The following is a 21749-nucleotide window of genomic DNA, read 5'->3' on the forward strand; positions in this document are numbered from 1 at the left end:
AACCTTCTTCACCAAGCTTTTGGTCACCTCTCCTAATATCTCCTTCTTTGGCTTAGCATCCTTTTTCTATTATTGTGAAACACCTTGGTACATTGTTTACATTAAAGGTACTACATTAATATAAGTTGCTGTTGTTGAAAGCCCATAATGTAACATGCTGAGTACCAGTGTTACCTCCATTGATGCTATTTTCATATCTTTACACTCTTTCATTGGGCACAGTGATCATAATATGATAGAATTTCACATTATGTTTGAGAGTGACTTTCCTCAGTCAGAAACTAGAGTCTTAAACTTAAATAAAGCCAAATAGATTAAACGGCATGGCAGTAGATAAGCAGTGGCTAGCACTTAATGAAATATTTCAAAATTCTTAACAAAATACATTCCATTGTGAAACAAAAACTCCACAGGAAAAGTAATCCATCCGTGGCTAACTAAAGAAGTTAAGGATAGAATTAGATTGAAAGAAGAAGTTACAAAGAATAGTAGTAAGCCTGAGGATTGGGAGAGTTTCAGAAACCAGCACCGGATGACCAAAAAGTTGATCAAAAGACTATGAGAGAAAACTAGCAAGAAATATAAAAACAGATTATAAGAGTTTCTACATATATGTAAAAAGGAAGAGTAGCAAAAGTAAACATTGGCCCCTTAGAGACTGAGGCATGATGGTCTAATGAGGGTGAGGAACTTAATGTAATTAATATAAGTAGAGAAAAAGTACCAGAGAAACTAATGGGACTAAAAACCAACAAGTCCCCTGGACCTGATGGCCTACAACCTAGGGTTCTAAAAGAGGTGGCTGTCGCAATAATGGATGCATTCGTTTTGATCTTTCAAAATTCCCTCGATTCTAGAATGGTCCCAGCGGATTGGAAGGTAGCAAATGTAACACCGCTATTCAAGAAAGGATGGAGGGAGAAAACAGGGAACTACCGGCCAGTTAGCCTGACACCATCGGGAAAACACTGGAATCCATTATTAAGGAATTGGTAATGGGGCACTTAGATAATCATAACATGATTAGATAGAGTTAACATGGTTTTATGAAAGGGAAATCGTGCTTGACAAATTTTTTGAGGATGTAACTAACAGGGTAGATAAAGGGGAACCAGTGTATTTAGTATACTTGGATTTCGAAAAGGCATTCAATAAGGTGCCACATAAAAGGTTATTATACAAGATAAATGCTCATGGGATTGGAGGTCATGTATTATCATGGATAGAGGGTTGATTAATGGACAGAAAGCAGAGAGTAGGGATAAACGGGTCTTTTTCAGGTTGGCAACTAGTGGGGTGCTGCAAGCCTCAGGTATTTGCAATCTATATTAATGACCTAGATAAAGGGACCGAGTGTAATGTATCCAAGTTTGCTGACGATACAAAGCTAGGTGGGACAGTAAGATGTGAGAACACAAAGCATCTGCAAAAGGATATAGACAGACAAAGTGAATGGGCAGTAAGGTGGCAGATGGTGTACAATGCAGGGAAATGTGAGGATATTCACTTTGGTAGGAAGAATAGAAAAACAGAATATTTTTTAAATGGCGAGGAACTTTTAAATGTTGGTATTCAGAGCGATTTGGGTGTCCTTGTGCAAGAAACACAGAAAGTTAGCATGCAGGTACAGCAAACAATAAGGAAGGCAAATAAGAACATAAGAACATAAGAATTAGGAACAGGAGTAGGCCATCTAGCCCCTCGAGCCTGCTCCGCCACTCAACAAGATCATGGCTGATCTGGCCGTGGGCTCAGCTCCACTTACCTGCCCTCTCCCCGTATCCCTTAATTCCCTTATTGGTTAAAAATCTATCTGTGACTTGAATACATTCAATGAGCTAGCCTCAACTGCTTCCTTGGGCAGAGAATTCCACAGATTCACAACCCTCTGGGAGAAGAAATTCCTTCTCAACTTTAAATTGGCTCCCCCGTATTTTGAGGCTGTGCCCCCGAGTTCTAGTCTCCCCTACCAGTGGAAACAACCTCTCTGCCTCTATCTTGTCTATCCCTTTTATGATTTTAAATGTTTCTATAAGATCAACCCTCATCCTTCTGAACTCCAACGAGTAAAGACCCAGTCTACTCAATCTATCATCATAAGGTAACCCCCTCATCTCCGGAATCAGCCTAGTGAATCATCTCTGTACCCCCTCCAAAGCCAGTATATCCTTCCTTAAGCCAGTATATCCCTCTTGCAATGAAGGCCAACATTCCATTCACCTTCCTGATTACCTGCTGCACCTGCAAACTAACTTTTGGGGATTCATGCACAAGACCCCCAGGTCCCTCTGCACCGCAGCATGTTGTAATTTCTCCCCATTCAAATAATATTCCCTTTTACTGTTTTTTTTTCCCAAGGTGGATGACCTCACACTTTCCGACATTGTATTCCATCTGCCAAACCTTAGCCCATTCGCTTAACCTATCCAAATCTCTTTGCAGCCTCTCTGTGTCCTCTACACAACCCGCTTTCCCACTAATCTTAGTGTCATCTGCAAATTTTGTTACACTACACTCTGTCCCCTCTTCCAGGTCATATATGTATATTGTAAACAGTTGTGGCCCCAGCAACGATCCCTGTGGCACACCACTAACCACCGATTTCCAACCCGAAAAGGACCCATTTATCCCGACTCTCTGCTTTCTGTTCGCCAGCCAATTCTCTATCCATGCTAATACTTTTCCTCTGACTCCGCGTACCTCTATCTTGTGCAGTAACCTTTTGTATGGCACCTTATCGAATGCCTTTTGGAAATCTAAATGCACCACATCCATCGGTACACCTCTATCCACCATGCTCGTTATATCCTCAAAGAATTCCAGTAAATTAGTTAAACATGATTTCCCCTTCATGAATCCATGCTGCGTCTGCTTGATTGCACTATTCCTATCTAGATGTCCCGCTATTTCTTCCTTAATGCTAGTTTCAAGCATTTTCCCGACTACAGATGTTAAACTAACCGGCCGATAGTTACCTGCCTTTTGTCTGCCCCCTTTTTTAAACAGAGGCATTACATTAGCTGCTTTCCAATCCGCTGGTACCTCCCCAGAGTCCAGAGAATTTTGGTAGATTATAACAAATGCATCTGCTATAACTTCTGCCATCTCTTTTAATACCCTGGAATGCATTTCATCAGGACCAGGGGACTTGTCTACCTTGAGTCCCATTAGCCTGTCCAGCACTACCCCCCTAGTGATAGTGATTGTCTGAAGGTCCTCCCTTCCCACATTCCTGTGACCAGCAATTTTTGGCATGGTTTTTGTGTCTTCCACTGTGAAGACCGAAGCAAAATAATTGTTTAAGGTCTCAGCTATTTCCACATTTCCCATTATTAAATCCCCCTTCTCATCTTCTAAGGGACCGACATTTACTTTAGTCACTCTTTTCCGTTTTATATTTCTGTAAAAGCTTTTACTATCAGTTTTTATGTTTTGCGCAAGTTTACCTTCGTAATCTATCTTTCCTTTCTTTATTGCTTTTTTAGTCTTTTTTGTCTTTTTTGCAAGGGTGTTGGAGTGGAAGAATAAGGAAGTCTTGCTACAGTTGTACAGGGCCTTGGTGAGACCACACCTGGAGTACTGTGCACAGTTTAGGTCTCCTTATCAAAGGAAGGATATACTTGCCTCGGAGGTGGTACAACAGAAGGAGAGGTTCACAAGTCTGATTCTTGGGATGAGAGAGCTGTCTTATGATGTGAGATTGTGTAGAATGGGCCTATACTCTCTGGAGTTTAGGAGAATGAAAGGTGATCTCATTGAAACATACAAGATTCTGAAGGGGATTGACAGAGTAGATGCTGAGAGGTTGTTTCCCTTGGCTGGAGTGTCTGGAACTAGGAGGCACTGTCTCAGGATAAGGTATAGGCCATTTAAGACAGACGAGGAGGAATTTCTTCACTCAGAGGGTTGTGAATCTTTGGAATTCTCTGTCCCAGAGGGCTGCGGATGCTGAGTCTCTGAATATATGGTGGTAATTTTTTTTTAAGGGTTTTAAAACTTTACGTCCTGCTGGCTAACACCATGGAAATCATAATGTCAGTTCACATGCAATGCCTCCTTGGCAGTCCTATCATGATATTTAGTTTAAATGACGGCCTTCACGGCACTTGTTCTTACAGCCTGGAAAAAGTGATGAGAAAACAGCAGAACTCCGGCGGAATCGGCCAGAGTAAGCTAAGTCTTTTTCTTTCTTTATTTCTTCATTTTTAAAGTCATTTTAACAATGGGAAAGTTTGTGTGTGAGTCGGAGAAGTTTGAGGTTTTTTTTTCTTCCCTTTTCTTCCCGTTTTTCAGCTCGCAGCCTCCCGATGCGAAATGCAGTAGGCCTCCTGAGCTCCTGCCCGACGATGAGTGTGCAACGCCACATTTTAGCGCCGCTCTCTCATCTTTAGGTGTAAAAACTGAATTTGGCAGTTGGAGCCTGCACCTAACGCCTGATGGTAAAATCAGTACTCAGGCGCTGATACCGCCTCAAAAATGGCAGTACCAAATTTCAACCCCAGTGCTCTTAGTAACAGTGCTGTCTACATTAATATTGCACGCTAGCAGTATTGCCTGTAGTGGTACGGTTCACTAATGGTATTACCTCAGTTGGTTGCCATAGCACTTTGATGCATAGTGATGAATGCCATTTGTCAGTTCGCTTTGGCTTAGTGATTTTTGCTGATGTGTGATACAGGCACATCTGTGTTATGTCATGATGTGGGGACTATTTAAAATAGTTATGCTGCAGTGGTTACAGATAATTAGATACATTTTGCTGGCTGCACAATAATTACATTTTCACAGATTAAAGACATGCTGAAGTTTCAGGTTACTTATGTCATGCACTGAATTTTTTGATGCACATTTTCTTGTTCTGAGTTCCTTCTGGTCCACATTGTGCATACAACTGCAAGGTATTAAAACTTGATTTGTGAGCTCAAGGAAATCCAGAAGATTGTTTTCCCTTAGCAATGTAAATATCAATGGGGAGTGTTGTGATTTTGTGGAACCAGATATGCTTAAAGATAACTATCATGAACACCATATGGCTGCATATTTTAATAAACTCCTTGGAACAAAGGTCCAAAAAACATCCTTGAGGTGGGGGGTATTGCCCTCCGTCCCGCTTGGGGCACATAATTCGAACTGCCTGGCGGGAGTCAGAGGGAAGAGCTGGAAAATTCGTCCCTTTAACTTTTTCACCGCCTCCCAGTGTGGATGTGCGTCGGGAGCAGGGCTGTGTTCATCACTGCCGCATTGGCCACGTCAGTGCGATGCTGATGTGTAGCAATGTCCCTCCCCTTCACTTAAAAGGGAGGGAGGCTGCGAGGTCTCCTTGGTGGCCACTGGGCCATCAAGGAGAGGTTCGGCCGGACCAGTGGCCCACCATCCAAGAAGGGATGCCGGGATGCCTATTGGTGGCCCAGCCGAACCAGCAGCTGCCATTGTTGGGCCGACTGCAGAGTCGACCGACAATTAATCAAAATGGCAGCTGTGATGGTGCGCCTTCCCCTTTAAGGGCGGATGCACTGCCCAGCCACTGGCAGGTTCCCGACTCTGAAAGCTGTCGGGGGTACCGAGTGGCGGTGGCTGTGCTCCCGCAGGGTGGAAAAGGGGACGTTGCCAGTCGGTAGGGGGTCGGTGTGCGGCCAACAATGGGTCGGAGCGACGGGCGGGGCGGAAACCCCTAGCCCGGGGACAATTCCAGATGGGTTGCACCATCCATCTGCCCCTGGTCGGAAAGACCTTACCGCCCCATTACCGCCTCTAAGGGGCCTTAAAAAGGAGGCAATTTCGGCCCCCCTATGTTTTGGATGTTTAGCAGATTGTTGGACTTGCTGGTGCAGGAAAGTTGCAATGATTCACGAATGGCGTTGCTGCTTTTTTTGGATTACCTTTATTGCTTTGTATGCATCAGTAAGCTTTTGTTTGGTTACTTTTGGCTCACATGGATAAGGAAATCCAGCAGAACCCCTCCTCTCAGGTTTCCGTCCCTGCCACAGCATTGAAAGGGCCCTTATCCAAAGACGCAAACGACATCCTATGTGACAATAAATGTGGAAAACTCTTCCTCCTCGTCCTTCTCGACCTTTCCGCAGCCACTGCTGACTACACCATCCTCCTCCATCACCTCACCTTCATTGTCCAGCTGGGTGGGGTTATCTTGCCTAGTTCCGTTCCTATCTCTCCACACAGAGTCAGAGAATCACGTCCAGTGGCTTCTCTTCCTGCTCCCGCAATGTTACCTCTGGAACCTCCTAACGATCTATACTTGGCCCCCTCCTACTCCTCATCTACAAGCTGCCCCTTGGCGACATCATCCAAAAACACATGGTCGGGTTTCACATGTACGCTGTTGACACCCATCTCACCACCACCTCTCTCGACCTCTCCAATGCTTCTGATTTGTCACAATGCTTTTTGTGTCATCTCTGCTGTCTCCACCCCTGTGTCAGCTCATCTGCTTCTGAAACCCTCATCCATGCCTTTGTCACCGCTAGACATGACTATTCTAATGCTCTCCTGCACTGGGTATGGGCAGTGGAGTTTTGGCTGAGCTCAAGTTTATAGAGGGTGCAAGTTGGGAGGCCAGCCAGGAGAGCATTGGAATAATCAATTTTGTGCTTTTAATTTGTGCCAAAAATGGAGTGTGTTGAGATTGCATGCGTGTATGTGGGTATTTACTACTCTACTTGGTTATTAATAACAAAATGCTAACTTTATTTTCACTGGAATTGGCTGCAAGATGTTCTTGGTGCTACAGGTCTGAATGCCCCCACACACCCTTTTTATTTCAATTTTTGGAGATTATGTGGGGCCTAGATAGAGTGGATAGGAAGGACATGTTTCCCTCAGCAGAGGGGTCAATAACCAGGGGACATGGATTTAAAGTAGTTGGTAGAAGGATTAGAGGGGAGATAAGGAAAATAAATTCACCCAGAGTGGTGGGGGTCTGGAACAGCACTGCTTGAAAGGGTGGTAGAGGCAGAAATCCTCATCACATTTTAAAAGTACTTGGATGTGCACTTCAAGAGCCATAACCTACAGGTCTACGGACCTAATGCTGGAAGGTGGGATTACGCTGGGTAGCTCTTTTTCGACCGACACGGACACGATGAGCCGATTGGCCTCCTGTGTCATATTTCTCTATGATTCTATTCGATGAGGATTGCCCATTTAGTACCAATAACATTATGAAATTATGGGCAGATTTACACTTTGGATTTGTGCCAAATAAGGAGTGGGTTGAGACTGCATGCTTGTATGTAATAGTTAGCACTCGATGATTTACTGATTCCCTGAATTGATTCAGTCATTCCCGAGAGTTCTGAATAAAGAGGTTATGATGATCTGCAGATCTTCAATTCTGGCTCAGTGGGTAGATGCACCATATGGTTTAGGACTAAGGCATACAAAGCCAAAAGGTCCTAGGTTTAGCACCAGGTGTGTATCATTAACCAATCTTACCAAGGGTAATGGTGGGGACCGCAGTGGACATCAACATCAGAAAGGGAAACATTGGCCAGAGTTGCTGCATCAAATTGCTGCCCAAATTAGAACACTTCTCCCTCTTCCCCCCTGCGCCCCCCGCCCCCCCCCACCACCCGACTTCAAAAGGGAGTTAGATGAAGCCCTTACTACTAGGGGGATCAAGCGGTATGGCGAGAAAGCAGGAAGGGGGTACTGAAGTTGCATGTTCAGCCATGAACTCATTGAATGGTGGTGCAGGCTAGAAGGGCCGAATGGCCTACTCCTGCATCTATTTTCTATGTTTCTATGTTTCTATGTTTCCCAGAGTCTGTCTACAACTAAATCTATATAACAAGTGTACTTGCTTAATTTGTTTTTTAAGTGCAGGCAGGAAGCAATCTACTTTAATAATACAGAGCAGTCTTACAAAACAGTAAATGGTCTCTAATGGAAGAGAAACAAGAATGAATTCCATTAAAACCACAGAAAACTGTTTTGCGTCTTAAAATATTGAACCGTTTGAAAGCTTCATTGTACAGCACTTTTGCTCATCATACAATGAGTTTGTGAGCTGTCAGATTTGCCCAATCATTATTTCAGTGGCAAATGGCTTTGTGCTCACTACAACAAACTTCTGTTTTTAATGGGAAAATGCAGAATGGTTCAAAAAAATTGTATGGCCAATTACGATTGTGAGTGTAAGTTAAAGCTTACCACTCATCTTTCTCACTGACCAGCTGATCAGAATAATGATGTTTACACAATTCAGAACCGTTGTTTACAAAATTAACAGAGAGAAGTTAGGCAATGTGATAAACTAGTATTGATTTCTTCCAAGGCAGTTGTCAATATTAACCATAGTAAATATTATTACTTAATGGCTGATTTTCAGAATGTGTGATAGAAGAATAAATAATGTGCTTTCACAACCTCAGGACATCCCAAAGTGCTTTACAGCCATTGAAATGCTTTGGAAGTGTAGTCACTGTTGTAATGTAGGAAATACGGTAACTAGTTTGCGCACAGCAAAGTTTCACAAACAGCAATGTGATAATGACTAGATAATGGAGCTGAAATTGCCCGTTGCCCAAAACGGGGCGCACCCTCCATTTTTTAAGTTTTTAAAGTTGCTGTCGATATTTGGCACTTTGAAGTTTTTTTTCAGTCGGGGTGGATGTTGTGGTGGCTGAGGGGCGGAAGAATGTCCCTCCCCTTCAGTTAAAGGGGAGGGCCGCTGCGAGCTCTGCATATTTTTCACATAGGTTCACTGGGCCACGAGGGAGGGTTTCGGCCGGGCCAGCAGCATGGCACCCTGTTGGTAGCCTGGCCAAACCCGGGGCATAATTGTCGGGTTGACCTGGCAGCCAGCCGACAATAAAAAGTAAAATGACATCGCTGACGGTGCCACCTTCCCTTTAAGGACGGCTGCGATACCGACCAACAAGAAGTGCACCGACAGAAAAAGCTGTCAGGGGCACCGACCGGTGGCGGCACCACTCTCTCGGGGCAATTCAGCAAAAGGGACATTTGCCGCAGGACAATTTCATGAAGTTGTCGCCGCTGGTCAGTAAGGGGTCAGTGCGTGCGCGCTGCGGCACGAAAACAGGCGCAGCAGTCCCCTACACCACTCCGACCCTGAGGAAGGGCAATGTTCCGTGCTGCCCCACTTTCACCAGACTGATTCCCGGGATGGCAGGACTGACATATGAGGAACGACTGGATTGACTTAAAAAAAATAGAAACATAGAAAATAGTTGCAGGAGTAGGCTATTCGGCCATTCGAGCCTGCACCACCATCAATAAGATCATGGCTGATCATTCACCTCAGAACCCCTTTCCTGCCTTCTCTCCATACCCCTTGATCTCTTTAGCCATAAGGGCCACATCTAACTCCCTAACGAGGCTTATATTCACTGGAATTTAGAAGAATGAGAGGGGATCTCATAGAAACATATAAAATTCTGATGGGATTGGACAGGTTAGATGCAGGAAGAATGTTCCCGATGTTGGGGAAGTCCAGAACCAGGGGTCACAGTCTAAGGATAAGGGGAAAGACATTTAGGACCGAGATGAGGAGAAACTTCTTCACTCAGAGAGTTGTGAACCTGTGGAATTCTCTACCACAGAAAGTTGTTGAGGACAGTTCATTAGATATATTCAAAAGGGAGTTAAATGTGGCCTTTACAGCTAAAGGGATCAAGGGCTATGGAGAGAAAGCAGGAATGGGGTACTAAAGTTGCATGATTAGCCATGATCATATTGAATGGCGGTGCAGGCTCGAAGGTCCAAATGGCCTGCTCCTGCACCTATTTTCTATGTTTTGATGTTTCAAGTGGCCAGAGGCCTTAATGGAAGGGGCAATTTCAGACCCAATCTCTTTTAGTGGTGTTGATTGAGGGATAAATATTGGCCAGGACACCGGGGCCAACACCCCTGCTCTCCTTTGAAATAGTGCCATGGGATCTTTTATATCCGCCTGAGAGGGCACACAAGGTCTTGGTTTAACGTCTCAGCCGAAAGACGGCACCTCCGACAGTGCAGCTCTCCCACAGTACTGCACTAGAGTGTCAGCCGAAAATTTTTGTGCAGGTCTCTGGAGTGGATGTGAACGCACAACCTTCTGACTCAGGCAAAAGTGCTAACCATTGAGTCACAGCTCATGGCTGCTCAAGAGGTAGAGCCTCGTGAATGCTGGGAAATCGCGGGTGTGCTGCCCACAACTGGGAAGTCAGATTTACTAATATCCAGTTACATTAGAATAATTGAGAATTCATAGAATCATCGAAGGATTACATTACAGAAGCAGGCCATTCGGCTCATCGGGCCCATGCCGGCTTTCTGCAAGAGCACTTCAGTTAGTCTCAATCCCCCTCCATTTCCCCGTAGCCCTGCAAATTTTTTTCCTTTAGCTACATATCCAATTCCTTTTGAAAGCCACAATTGAATCTGCCTTCACCACCCTTTCAAGCAGTGCATTCCAGATCCTAACCATTCGCTGCGTAAAAAAGTTTTTCTTCGTGTCACCTTTAGTTGTTCTGCCAATGGGAACAGTTTCTATTTACTCTATCTAGACCCCTCATAGAAACATAGAAAATAGGTGCAGGAGCAGGTCATTTGGCCCTTCGAGCCTGCACCACCATTCAATAAGATCATGGCTGATCATTCCCTCAGTATCCCTTTCCTGCTTTCTCTCCATACCTTGTGATCCCTTTAGCCGGAAGGGCCATATCTAACTCCCTCTTGAATATATCCAATCAACTGGCATCAACAACTTTCTGCGGTAGGGAATTCCACAGGTTAACAACTCTCTGAGTGAAGAAGTTTCTCCTCATCTCAGTCCTAAATGGCTTACCCCTTATCCTTAGACTATGTCCCCTGGTTCCAGATTTCCCCAACATCAGAAACATTCTTCCTGCATTTAACCTGTCCAGTCCCGTCAGAATTTTATATGTTTCTGTGAGATCCCCTCTCATCCTTCTAAACTCCAGTGAATACAGGCCCAGTCGATCCAGTCGCTCCTCATATGTCAGTCCAGCCATCCCAGGAATCAGTCTGGTGAACCTTCGCTGCACTCCCTCAATAGCAAGAACGTCCTTCCTCAGGTTAGGAGACCAAAACTGAACACAATATTCCAGGTGAGGGCTCACTAAGACCCTGTACAACTGCAGTAAGACCTCCCTGTTCCTACACTCAAATCCCCTAGCTATGAAGGCCAACATACCATTTGCCCTCTTCACCGCCTGCTGAACCTGCATGCCAACTTTCAATGACTGATGTACCATGACACCCAGGTCTCGCTGCACCTCCTCTTTTCCTAATCTGCCGCCATTCAGATAATATTCTGCCTTCGTGTTTTTGCCACCAAAGTGGATAACCTCACATTTATCCACATTATACTGCATCTGCCATGCATTTGCCCATTCACCTAACCTGTCCAAGTCACCCTGCAGCCTCTTAGCATCCTCCTCACAGCTCACACCGCCACCCAGTTTAGTGTCATCTGCAAACTTGGAGATATTACACTCAATTCCTTCATCTAAATCATTAATGTATATTGTAAAGAGCTGGGGTCCCAGCACTGAGCCCTGCGGCATTCCAGTAGTCACTGCCTGCCATTCTGAAAAGGACCCATTTATCCCGACTCTCTGCTTCCTGTCTGCCAACCAGTTCTCTATCCACGTCAGTACATTACCCCCAATACCATGTGCTTTGATTTTGCACACCAATCTCTTGTGTGGGACTTTGTCAAAAGCCTTTTGAAAGTCCAAATACACCACATCCACTGGTTCTCCCTTGTCTACTCTACATCTTACATCTTCAAAAAATTCCAGAAGATTTGTCAAGCAGGATTTCCCTTTCATAAATCCATGCTGACTTGGACCGATCCCGTCATTGCTTTCCAAATGTGCTGCTATTCCATCTTTAATAGTTGATTCCAACATTTTCCCCACTACTGATGTCAGGCTAATCGGTCTATAATTACCTGTTTTCTCTCCTTTTTTAAAAAGTGGTGTTACATTAGCTACCCTCCAGTCCATAAGAACCGTCCGGAGTAGATAGACTGTTGGAAAATGATCACCAATGCATCCACTATTTCTAGGGCTACCTCCTTAAGTATTCTGGGGTGCAGACGATCAGACCCCGGGGATTTATCGGCCTTCAATCCCATCAATTTCCCTAACACAATTTCCCGCCTAATAAGGATTTCCTTCAGTTCCTCCTTCTCGCTAGACCCTCGGTCCGCTAGTATTTCTGGAAGGTTATTTGTATCTTCCTTCGTGAAGACAGAACCAAAGTATTTGTTTAACTGGTCCGCCATTTCTTTGTTCCCCATTATAAATTCACCTGAATCTGACTGCAAGGGACCTACGTTTCACTAATCTTTTTCTATCACATATCTATAGAAGCTTTTGCAGTCAGTTTTTATGTTCCCAGCAAGCTTCCTCTCATACTCTATTTTCCCCCTCCTAATTAAACCCTTTGCCTTCCTCTGCTGTATTTCAAAATTCTCCCAGTCCTCAGGTTTGCTGCTTTTATTGGCCAATTTATATGCCTCTTCCTTGGATTTAACACTATCCTTAATTTCCCTTGTTAGCCATGGTTGAGCCACCTTCCCTGTTTTATTTTTACTCCAGACAGGGATGTACAATTGTCAAAGTTCATCCATGTGATCTTTAAATGTTTGCCATTGCCTATCCACCATCAACTCTTTAAGTATCACTCGCCACTCTATTCTAGCCAAATCACGTCTCATACTGTCGAAGTTATCTTTCCTTAAGTTCAACACCCTAGTCTCTGAATTAACTGTGTCACTCTCCATCTTAATAAAGAATTCTACCATATTATGGTCACTCTTCCCCAAGGGACCTCGCACAACAAGATTGCTAATTAGTCCTTTCTCATTACACATCACCCTGTCTAGGATGGCCAGCCCTCTAGTTGGTTCCTTGACATATTGGTCTAGAAAACCATCCCTAATACACTCCAGGAAATCCTCCTCCACCGCATTGCTACCAGTTTGATTAGCCCAGTCAATATGCAGATTAACGTCGCCCCTGATAACTGCTGTACCTTTATTGCACGCGTCCCTAATTTCTTGTTTGATGCTGTCCCCAACCTCACTACTACTGTTTGATGGTCTGTACACAAGTCCCACTAGCGTTTTCTGCCCTTTGGTATTCTGTAGCTCCAGCCATATCGGTTCATGATTTTGAACACCTTTATCAAATCGCCTCTCAGTTTTCTCTGCTCTAAGGAGAACCATCCCAGCTTCTCCAGTCTATCGACATAACTGATGTCTGTCATCCCTTTTCTGCACCCTCTCTAAGGCCTTCACATCCTTCCTAAAGTGCGGTGCCCAGATTTGGACACAATACTCCAGTTGACGCTGAACCAGTGTTTTGTAAAGATTCATCATAACTTTCTTGCTTTTGTCTTCTATAGGGCCAAAATTGCCCTGTTATATATGTAAACCTGAATATACCTTGTGTAGCCACCAGAGGGCTCATCCCTGGAGTCCCAAGGGATCCCACAATCCCTTGGGAGCATCTGTACTTAAGGAGGTCTCACAGGCTGGAGAGGCACTCTGGAGACTTGCAATAAAAGACTACGGTCACACTTTACTTTGAGCTCACAGTATCCTGTCAGACTCTTTATTCATACTTAACATGCCCCTTTCTACAAGGGCCGTGACCGCCTCAAAGAGGCGACCACAGGTCGGTGAGGACTCACTGCTTGGTCGGCGCGGAGAGGCTGCCATTTTGTATATTGCCCTTCTTTAATTATGGAATGCAGTACGGGACTGCCCTGCCCATTTTCCCACCGTGTCGTGCACGCGGCGACCCCCTTTTGGAAATTGCCCCTGACAGCTTTTTCTGTCGGTACCCATTTTGTGGCTGGGCAGCATGGCCACCCTTAAAGGGGAGGTCACACGACTGGCAACTCCATTTTATTTTTTATTGTCGTCTGACTGCCAGGTTGGGCTGACAATTATGCCCGCGGGTTCAGCCGGGCTGCTAACAGGCAGCCTAGCACCCCTTTTTAGGTGCCAGGCTGTTGGCTCGGCCAAAACCCTCCCTAGTGGCCGAATGTTTGTGGAGGGACATTGTGATGTGTTAGCATGACGCAATGCGGAGCTGATGACTTGGAACGTTGGCCGCTCCGACCCACCCCCACTTCTGCTCCTCTAGCGGTGGCCACTCTGACCCAATCACACTCCCGACACCAACGCTGCTCTGACCAGAAACAGAAACCAAAGAGCTGAAAATCGACGCAATGTCCACCCAATGCATTTGGGTGAATGGAGCACCTAAAAAACGGTAGGTGCGCCCCGTTTTAGGCGGAGGGCAATTTTGACCCCCATGCCTCTGTTTATGAAGCCCAGGATCCCATATGTTTTTTTAGCCGCTTTCTCAGTCTGCTCTGCCACCTTTACTGATTTGTGCACATATACCCCCAGGTCTCTTTGTTCATGCAACACCTTTAGTTTATATTGCCTTTCCTCGTTCTTCCTACAATTCGTGGGGAGCTTGCCTTTGATTTTCCCCGGCGCACTCCAAGCAGGCGAGGGTCTATGTCAAGGATACACATTTTGAAAATCAGCCCTTTAGAATCTAGTCAGAAGGGTAATGTCGTTATGTCACAATTATAACTTGAATATGTTGTATATTTAGAAATTGATATATAAATTACATTACATTTTTCTTATACAGGATTTTGTAGTATCAAAGTTGGACAACCGAAGCTTGATCTAATTGTAGCTGTCTTGATTTCCTTTGATGGGAAATTGTCATGGGGTTGCCAGGAAGAATTCGAAATCTATCTTAAGCAGATTATTTTTGTCCTGAATGAGCCTTATTTAGACTAAAGAGTATTAAGGCTTTTTGGAAATAAAAGCCTGTCTAACGCAAACTGTTACAAAATGAATTACTAGCCTACAACTCCAAAATAGTATCACGAGTTGCGTGAGGGGATGTCAAACATTAGAATCAACACAGGTGTGGAGTAAATGTGGCAATAATAATGGCTGTACTCATTGATTGCTAAGTCACAGGTATGATAGCCATTTATTACTCGGGACACGCCAAATGTAAACAACTGTAACTGTTATTTAGCGATTTTTGTGAATTAAGGGGTGAAACGCCACTTCGTTGGAGTGTCAAATGAGCAATAATGGATCAGTCCACCCATTATACACCCGCGTGATTTTCCTACCCATTGACTTCAATGGAAAATCAGGCAAGGTGTCTAATGGGTGGCTGATCTGCTATCGCTTGTTTTGTGCTCCTTCCTAAGTTGGATTTTCCTCCATTATTCTTGCAGGAGATAATTTTCAGCTTCGACAGGGGTGGAAAAGTTGGAAAGGAAAATCAGGCAGGATGTATAAGAGGAGGGTGATCCTCAACAGCAGAGCTTTCTGGCCCGGGAATGTAGATAATTACCCCCACAATTTGGGAAAGACTGAATGAAAGATTAATTGAAAGCAGCTAACAACGTGACCAGTCTCAGAATTCGTGGGTTTTCCCGCCTTTTCTGAAGTCAGAGAATCATACTGGTATATTGTCCCACGAACATTGGCAGCTCTCGTTATCAGGAACTCTGGTAGCCGTTTCATAGAATCATAAAAATTTACAGTATGGAAGAAGGTCATTTCGGCCCATCATATCCGTGCCGTCTGACCAAGAGCTATCCCAGCCTAATCCCACTTTCCAGCTCTTGGTTCGTAGCACTGCAGGTTACGGCACTTTATGTGCTCATCCAATATTTTTAAAATATGGTGAGGGTTTCTGCCTCTACCACCCTTTCTGGCAATGAGTTCCAGACCCCCACTACCCTCTGAGTGAAGAAGTTTCCCCTCATATCTCCTCTAAACCTTTCCACAATTACTTTAAATCTATCTCACCTGGTTGTTGACCCCTGTGCCAAGGGAAAAAGGTCATAAGAACATTAGAACATAAGAAATAGGAACAGAAGTAGGCAATATAGCCCTTTGGGCCTGCTCCACCATTCAATAAAATCATGCTGATCTGATCATGGACTCAGCTCCACTTCCCCGCCTGCTCCCCATAACCCCTTATCCCCTTATCATTTAAGAAACTGTCTATTTCTGTCTTAAATTTATTCAATGTCCCAGCTTCTACAGCTGGACAGCTGAGGCAGCGAATTCCACAGATTTAAACCCTCTGAGAGAAGAAATTTCTCCTCATCTGTTTTAAATGGGTGGCCCCTTATTCTAAGATCATGCCTTCTAGTTCTAGTCTCCCCCATCAGTGGGAAAATCCTCTCTGCATCCACCTTGTCAGGCCCCCTCACAATCTTATATGTTTCGATAAGATCACCTCTCATTCTTCTGAATTCCAATGAGAAGATGTCCAACCTACTCAACCTTTCCTCATAAGTTAACCCCCTCATCCCCGGAATCAACCTCGTGAACCTTCTCTGAACTGCCTCCAAAGCAAGTACATCCTTTCGTAAATATGGAAACCAAAACTGCACGCAGTATTCCAGGTGTGGCCTCACCAATACCTTGTATAGCTGTAGCAAGACTTCCCTGCTTTTATACTCCATCCCCTTTGCAATAAAAGCCAAGCTACCATTGGCCTTCCTGATCACTTGCTGTACCTGCATACTATTCTTCTGTGATTCATGCACAAGTACCCCTAGGTCCCGCTGTACTGCGGCACTTTGCAATTTTCTCCATTTAAATAATAACTTGCTCTTTAATTTTTTCTGCCAAAGTGCATGACCTCATACTTTCCAACATTATACTCCATCTGCCAAATTTTTGCCCACTCACTTAGCCTGTCCATGTCGTTTTGCAGATTTTTTGTGTCCTCCTCACATTGCTTCTCCTTCCATCTTTGTATTGTCAGCAGACTTGGCTACGTTATACTCAGTCCCTTCTTCCAAGTCGTTAATATGGATTGTAAATAGTTGCGGCACCCCACTAGTTACTGATTGCCAACCAACGAATGAACCATTTATCCCGACTCTTTTTATCCACTCTATCCAGACCCCGAATAATTGTATGCGCCTAAATCAGATCTTTCCTCAGTCTCCTCTGTTCTAAAGAAAACAGACCCAGCATCTCCAATCTTTCCTTATAACCAAAATTCTCCAGTCCAGGCAACATTCTTGTAAATCTCCTCTGCATCCTTTCTAGTGCAATCGCATCTTTCCTGTAATGTGGTGACCAGAACTGCACACAGTACTCCAAATGTGGCCTAACCAGTGTTTTACACAGTTCAAGCATAACTTCCTTGCTCTTGTATTCCATCCCTCGACTAATAAAGGGGCAAATATTCCATATTCCTGCTTAACCACCTTATTGACCTAGCCTGCTACCTTCAGGGATCTGGGGACCTGCACTCCAAGGTCCCTTTGTTCCTCTACACTTTTTCAGTGTCATACCATTTAATGTGTATTCCCTTGCCTTGCTGGACCTCCCAAAATGTAATACCTCACATCTGGATTGAATTCCATTTGCCACTGTTCCACGCACCTGACCAGTGCATTGATATCTTCCTGCAATCCACAGTTTTCTTCTTCATTATCAAACACGCAGCCTATTTTAGTGTCATCTGAAAATTTCTTAATCATACCCCCAACATTCAAGTCCAAGTCATTGATAAAGTAAGGGACCCAGCACTGAGCCTTGCGGAACCCCACAGGATACAGCCTTCTAGTCACAAAAACACCCATCAACCATTACCCTTTGCTTCATACCTATGAGCCAATTTTGGATCCAACTTGCCACTTTACCCTGGATCCCATGCACTTTTACTTTCATGACCAGTCTGCCATGTGGAACCTTAACAAAAGCTTTGCTAAAATACATATATATTACATCATACGCACTGCCCTTATTGACCCTCCTGGTTACCGCCTCAAAAAATTCAATCAAGTTAGTCAGACACGACCTTCCCTTAATAAATCCATGCTGACTGTGCTTGATTAATCCATGTCTTTCTAAATGAAGATTTATCCTGTCCCTCAGGATTTTTTCCAATAATTTTTACACCACTGAGGTTAGGCTGACTGGCCTGTAATTACTCGGTCTATCCCTTTCTCCCTTTGTAAAAAAAGGTACAACATTAGCAGTCCTCCCATTTCTGGCACCACACCTGTAGCCAGAGAGGACTGGAAAATGATGGTCAGAGCCCCTGCTATTTCCTCTCTTGCTTCTCTTAACAGCCTGGGATACATTTCATCCGGGCCTGCGGACTTATCCACTTTCAAAGCTGCTCAGCCCCTTAATACTTCCTCGCTCACTATGTTTATCTCATCTAATATTTCACACTCCTCCTCCCTCATTGCAAAGTCTGTATCGCCCCTCTCTTTTGTGAAAAGAGATGCAAAGTATTCATGAAGAATCATCCCAACATCCTCTGCCTGCAGACACATTTCCTTTGTGGTCTCTAATAGGCCCCACTCTTTCTCTAATTATCCTCTTGCTCTTAATGTATTTATAAAACATCTTTGGGTACTTGCCAACATTCTCTCATGCTCTCTCTTTGCTTTCCTGATATCTATTTTAATTGCACCCCTGCACTTCTTATACTCCTCTAGAGTCTCTACAGTATTGAGTTCTCAGTATCTGTCATAAGCTTCCCTTTTTTTCTTTATCTTACCCTGTATGTCCCTTGACATCCAGGTGATTTGTTAGCCTCACCCTTTTTTTTAAGGGAACATACTTGCTCTGTAACCTCAGGATCTCCTCCTTGAATGCCTCCCACAGCTCTGACAATGATTTACCATCAAGTAGCCGTTTCCAGTCCACCTTGGCCAAATCCCATCTCAGCTCAGCAAAATTGGCTTTATCCCAATTGAGAACTTTTTTTCCTGGTCCACATTTGTCCTTTTCCATAACTACCCTAAATCTTACTGAATTATGATCACTTGCACCAAAATGCTCTCCCACTGATACTCCTTTCACCTGCCCCTCTTCATTCCCCAAAACCAAGTCTAGAACTGCCACCTCCCTTGTTGGACTTGTTACATACTGGCTAAAGAAGTTCTCCTGAATTCATTTAAGGAATTCCACACCCTCTGTACCATTCACACTGCTTTTTTCCCAGTTTATATTAGGGTAGTTGAAATCCCCCACTATTACAGCTCTATAGTCTTTGCAGTTCTCAGCAATTTACCCACATATTTGTTCTTCTATCTCCCTCTGACTGTTTGGGGGCCTATACTACACTCCCAGTAGTATCTTCGTCCCTTTTTTGTTCTTCATTTCAACCCATATGGCCTCTAACATATTATCCCTTCTCACAGCTATTATTGTTTCTTTAACTAATACTGCAACACCCCCTCCTTTTTTACCCCTCTCACTATCCATCTGAAAATCCTGTAACCAGGAATGTTGAGCTGCTATACCTGTTCTTCTTCAGCCATGTCTCAATAATGGCTATAATATCGTACTCCCAAGTGTCTATCTGTACTCTCAGCTTATCTGCCTTATTCCATATACTCCTTGCATTGAAGTATATACCATTTAGTGGTGCCACACTCCCTTGTTGTCTATTTTCCAGCCCTTGTTTCCTCTGTCTTCCAAATTCACTTTCTCCTTTTAGACAAAGTAATTGAATGTAATATCTCAAAGTTTGCAGATGACATTCAGCTGGGTGACAGTGTGAGCTGTGAGGAGGATGCGAAGAAGCTGCAGGGTGACTTTGACAGGTGAGTGGGCAAATGCATAGCAGATGCAGTATAATGTAGATAAATGTGAGGTTATCCACTTTGGTGGCAAAAACAGGAAGGCATAATATTATCTGAATGGTGACAGATTAGGAAAAGGGGAGGTGCAACGGGACCTGGGTGTCATGGTACATCAGTCATTGAAAGTTGGCATGCAGGTTCAGCAGGTGGTGAAGAAGGCAAATGGCATGTTGGCCTTCATAGCGCGAGGATTTGAGTATAGGAGCAGGGAGGTCTTACTGCAGTTGTACAGGGCCTTGGTGAGGCCACACCTTGAATATTGTGTACAGTTTTGGTCTCCTATTCTGAGGAAGGACATTCTTGCTATTGTGGGAGTGCAACAAAGGTTCACCAGACTGATCCCCATAATGGCGGGACTGACATATGAAGAAAGATTGGATTGACTAGGCTTATATTCATTGGAATTTAGAAGAATGAGAGGTGATCTCATAGAAACATATAAAATTCTGATGGGATTGGACAGGTTAGATGCAGAAAGAATGTTCCCAATGTTGGGGAAGTCCAGAACCAGGGGTCATAGTCTAAGGATAAGGGGTAAGCCATTTAGGACCGAGATGAAGAAAAACTTCTTAACTCAGAGAATTGTGAACCTGTGGAATTCTCTACTGCAAAGAGTTGTTGAGGCCAGTTCGTTAGATATATTCAAGAGGGAATTCGATGTGGCCTTTACGGCTGAAGGGATCAAGGGGTGTGGCGAGAAAGCAGGATGGGGTACTGAAGTTGCATGATCAGCCATGATCATATTGAATGCTGGTGCAGGCTCGAAGGACCGAATGGCCTACGCCTGCACCTATTTTCTATGTTTCTATGTTTCCTTTTCTGCTTTGCTTCTCTCCCCACTGAATCTATTCTCAAGTTCCCATCCCCCTGCCAAGCTGCACAAACTGACTTTGTATCAGCCGAGAAATTGGCAGACTATTCAACTGTGGAGGCATCACAGGTGAGATAATATAGTCACTCAGCATCCTTATATGGAACTTACAGCAAAATTCACTGAATAAGTATCAGTTGCAAGAGTTTTTCTCCTCCTTTCCCACTTCCCCAGCCTACAGCACTTAAGGTAAGTAGTGCCCTCACTCCTATCCCAACCAAGATCAGCAAACAGCGCAGATCAGCAATTAAATCTGGGTCCTCCCCAATCTGTGTGGCTCAATGTCGCACCCTGCACCCTAGTTACACATTCAGCCATGTTTGAAAATCTTTTATTTGATATTTAGAAGTAGGAAATCCATCCTTAATCCTTACAATAGTTTGTTTTCAGCTGATTGGTGATGAAATTCTCTCTCATTTTACCAAAATATTTGCCATGAGACAAAAGGAGAAAACTCTTTCATTATTCATGCTGACTTTTGCTCAAATTATTGACATACAGATTTTTGCACATAATAGTGAAGCTGCTGTGTCTGCAGTGATGTCAGATACAGCGTTACTGGCTTCTGGTGCACTGATTCGGAGTCTAGATGGTTGCAAATTGTTCTGCAGTGAGAACACAAGAATAGTTATTATTAAATGATTATTGAGGTATTCTAATAGTGTCAGCAGTATTACTTAAGTATTGAGATGCAAATAGTGATGGCCACAAAACAGGCCATGATACATGATAGACTAAGGGATGCTTATGCTTTTCAGAGAAAGTAATTGGAATTGTGAATGTGTTCCCACCTACTGGTAAAAATCAGAATCCCATTTAGTAATTGTGTAATGTGACATTTTCAGTCACTGGCTTGTTGTGCCGTGTTTTCTGATTCTTATCACACTTTCTGTCTGGTGCGACGTATGAGCAAGCATGCATAAGAAAGATATCCATGTAGGCTTGCCACTGTCTCCAGCCTTTTCAGGCCAAACCTTTATACACTTGCTTCTTTGGTGATGTTAGCAGTTTGACCTCTGTGCCTCACTACTCATTAGATTAAAAGCCAATTTTTGTTTGCCTTTGTTCTCCAGACCTCATAGCAGATTCTATAGTTGGTACAGGTGCAGCATCGAGAATCTGGAGTTGTGGAATCTGGATTCCGGGACGATCGGTGGCAGAGTCGTCCGGAATCCATAAAATGTTCTGGAATCCGGACCGATGA

General features: G+C 44.0%; 1 protein-coding gene across 1 annotated transcript in view; it reads left to right on the forward strand.

The window, feature by feature from the left end:
• csrnp3 (cysteine-serine-rich nuclear protein 3) overlaps positions 1-21749 on the forward strand; it is a 284514-nt gene that overhangs the window by 88286 nt on the left and 174479 nt on the right. The window contains exon 3 of the mRNA XM_070874581.1: positions 4119-4168. The gene's annotated coding sequence lies outside the window, so the exon portion shown is untranslated. The remainder of the gene's footprint in view (positions 1-4118; positions 4169-21749) is intronic.

The sequence above is a fragment of the Pristiophorus japonicus genome, chromosome 3 (genome assembly GCF_044704955.1).
Source record: "Pristiophorus japonicus isolate sPriJap1 chromosome 3, sPriJap1.hap1, whole genome shotgun sequence".
NCBI lineage: Eukaryota > Metazoa > Chordata > Chondrichthyes > Pristiophoridae > Pristiophorus > Pristiophorus japonicus.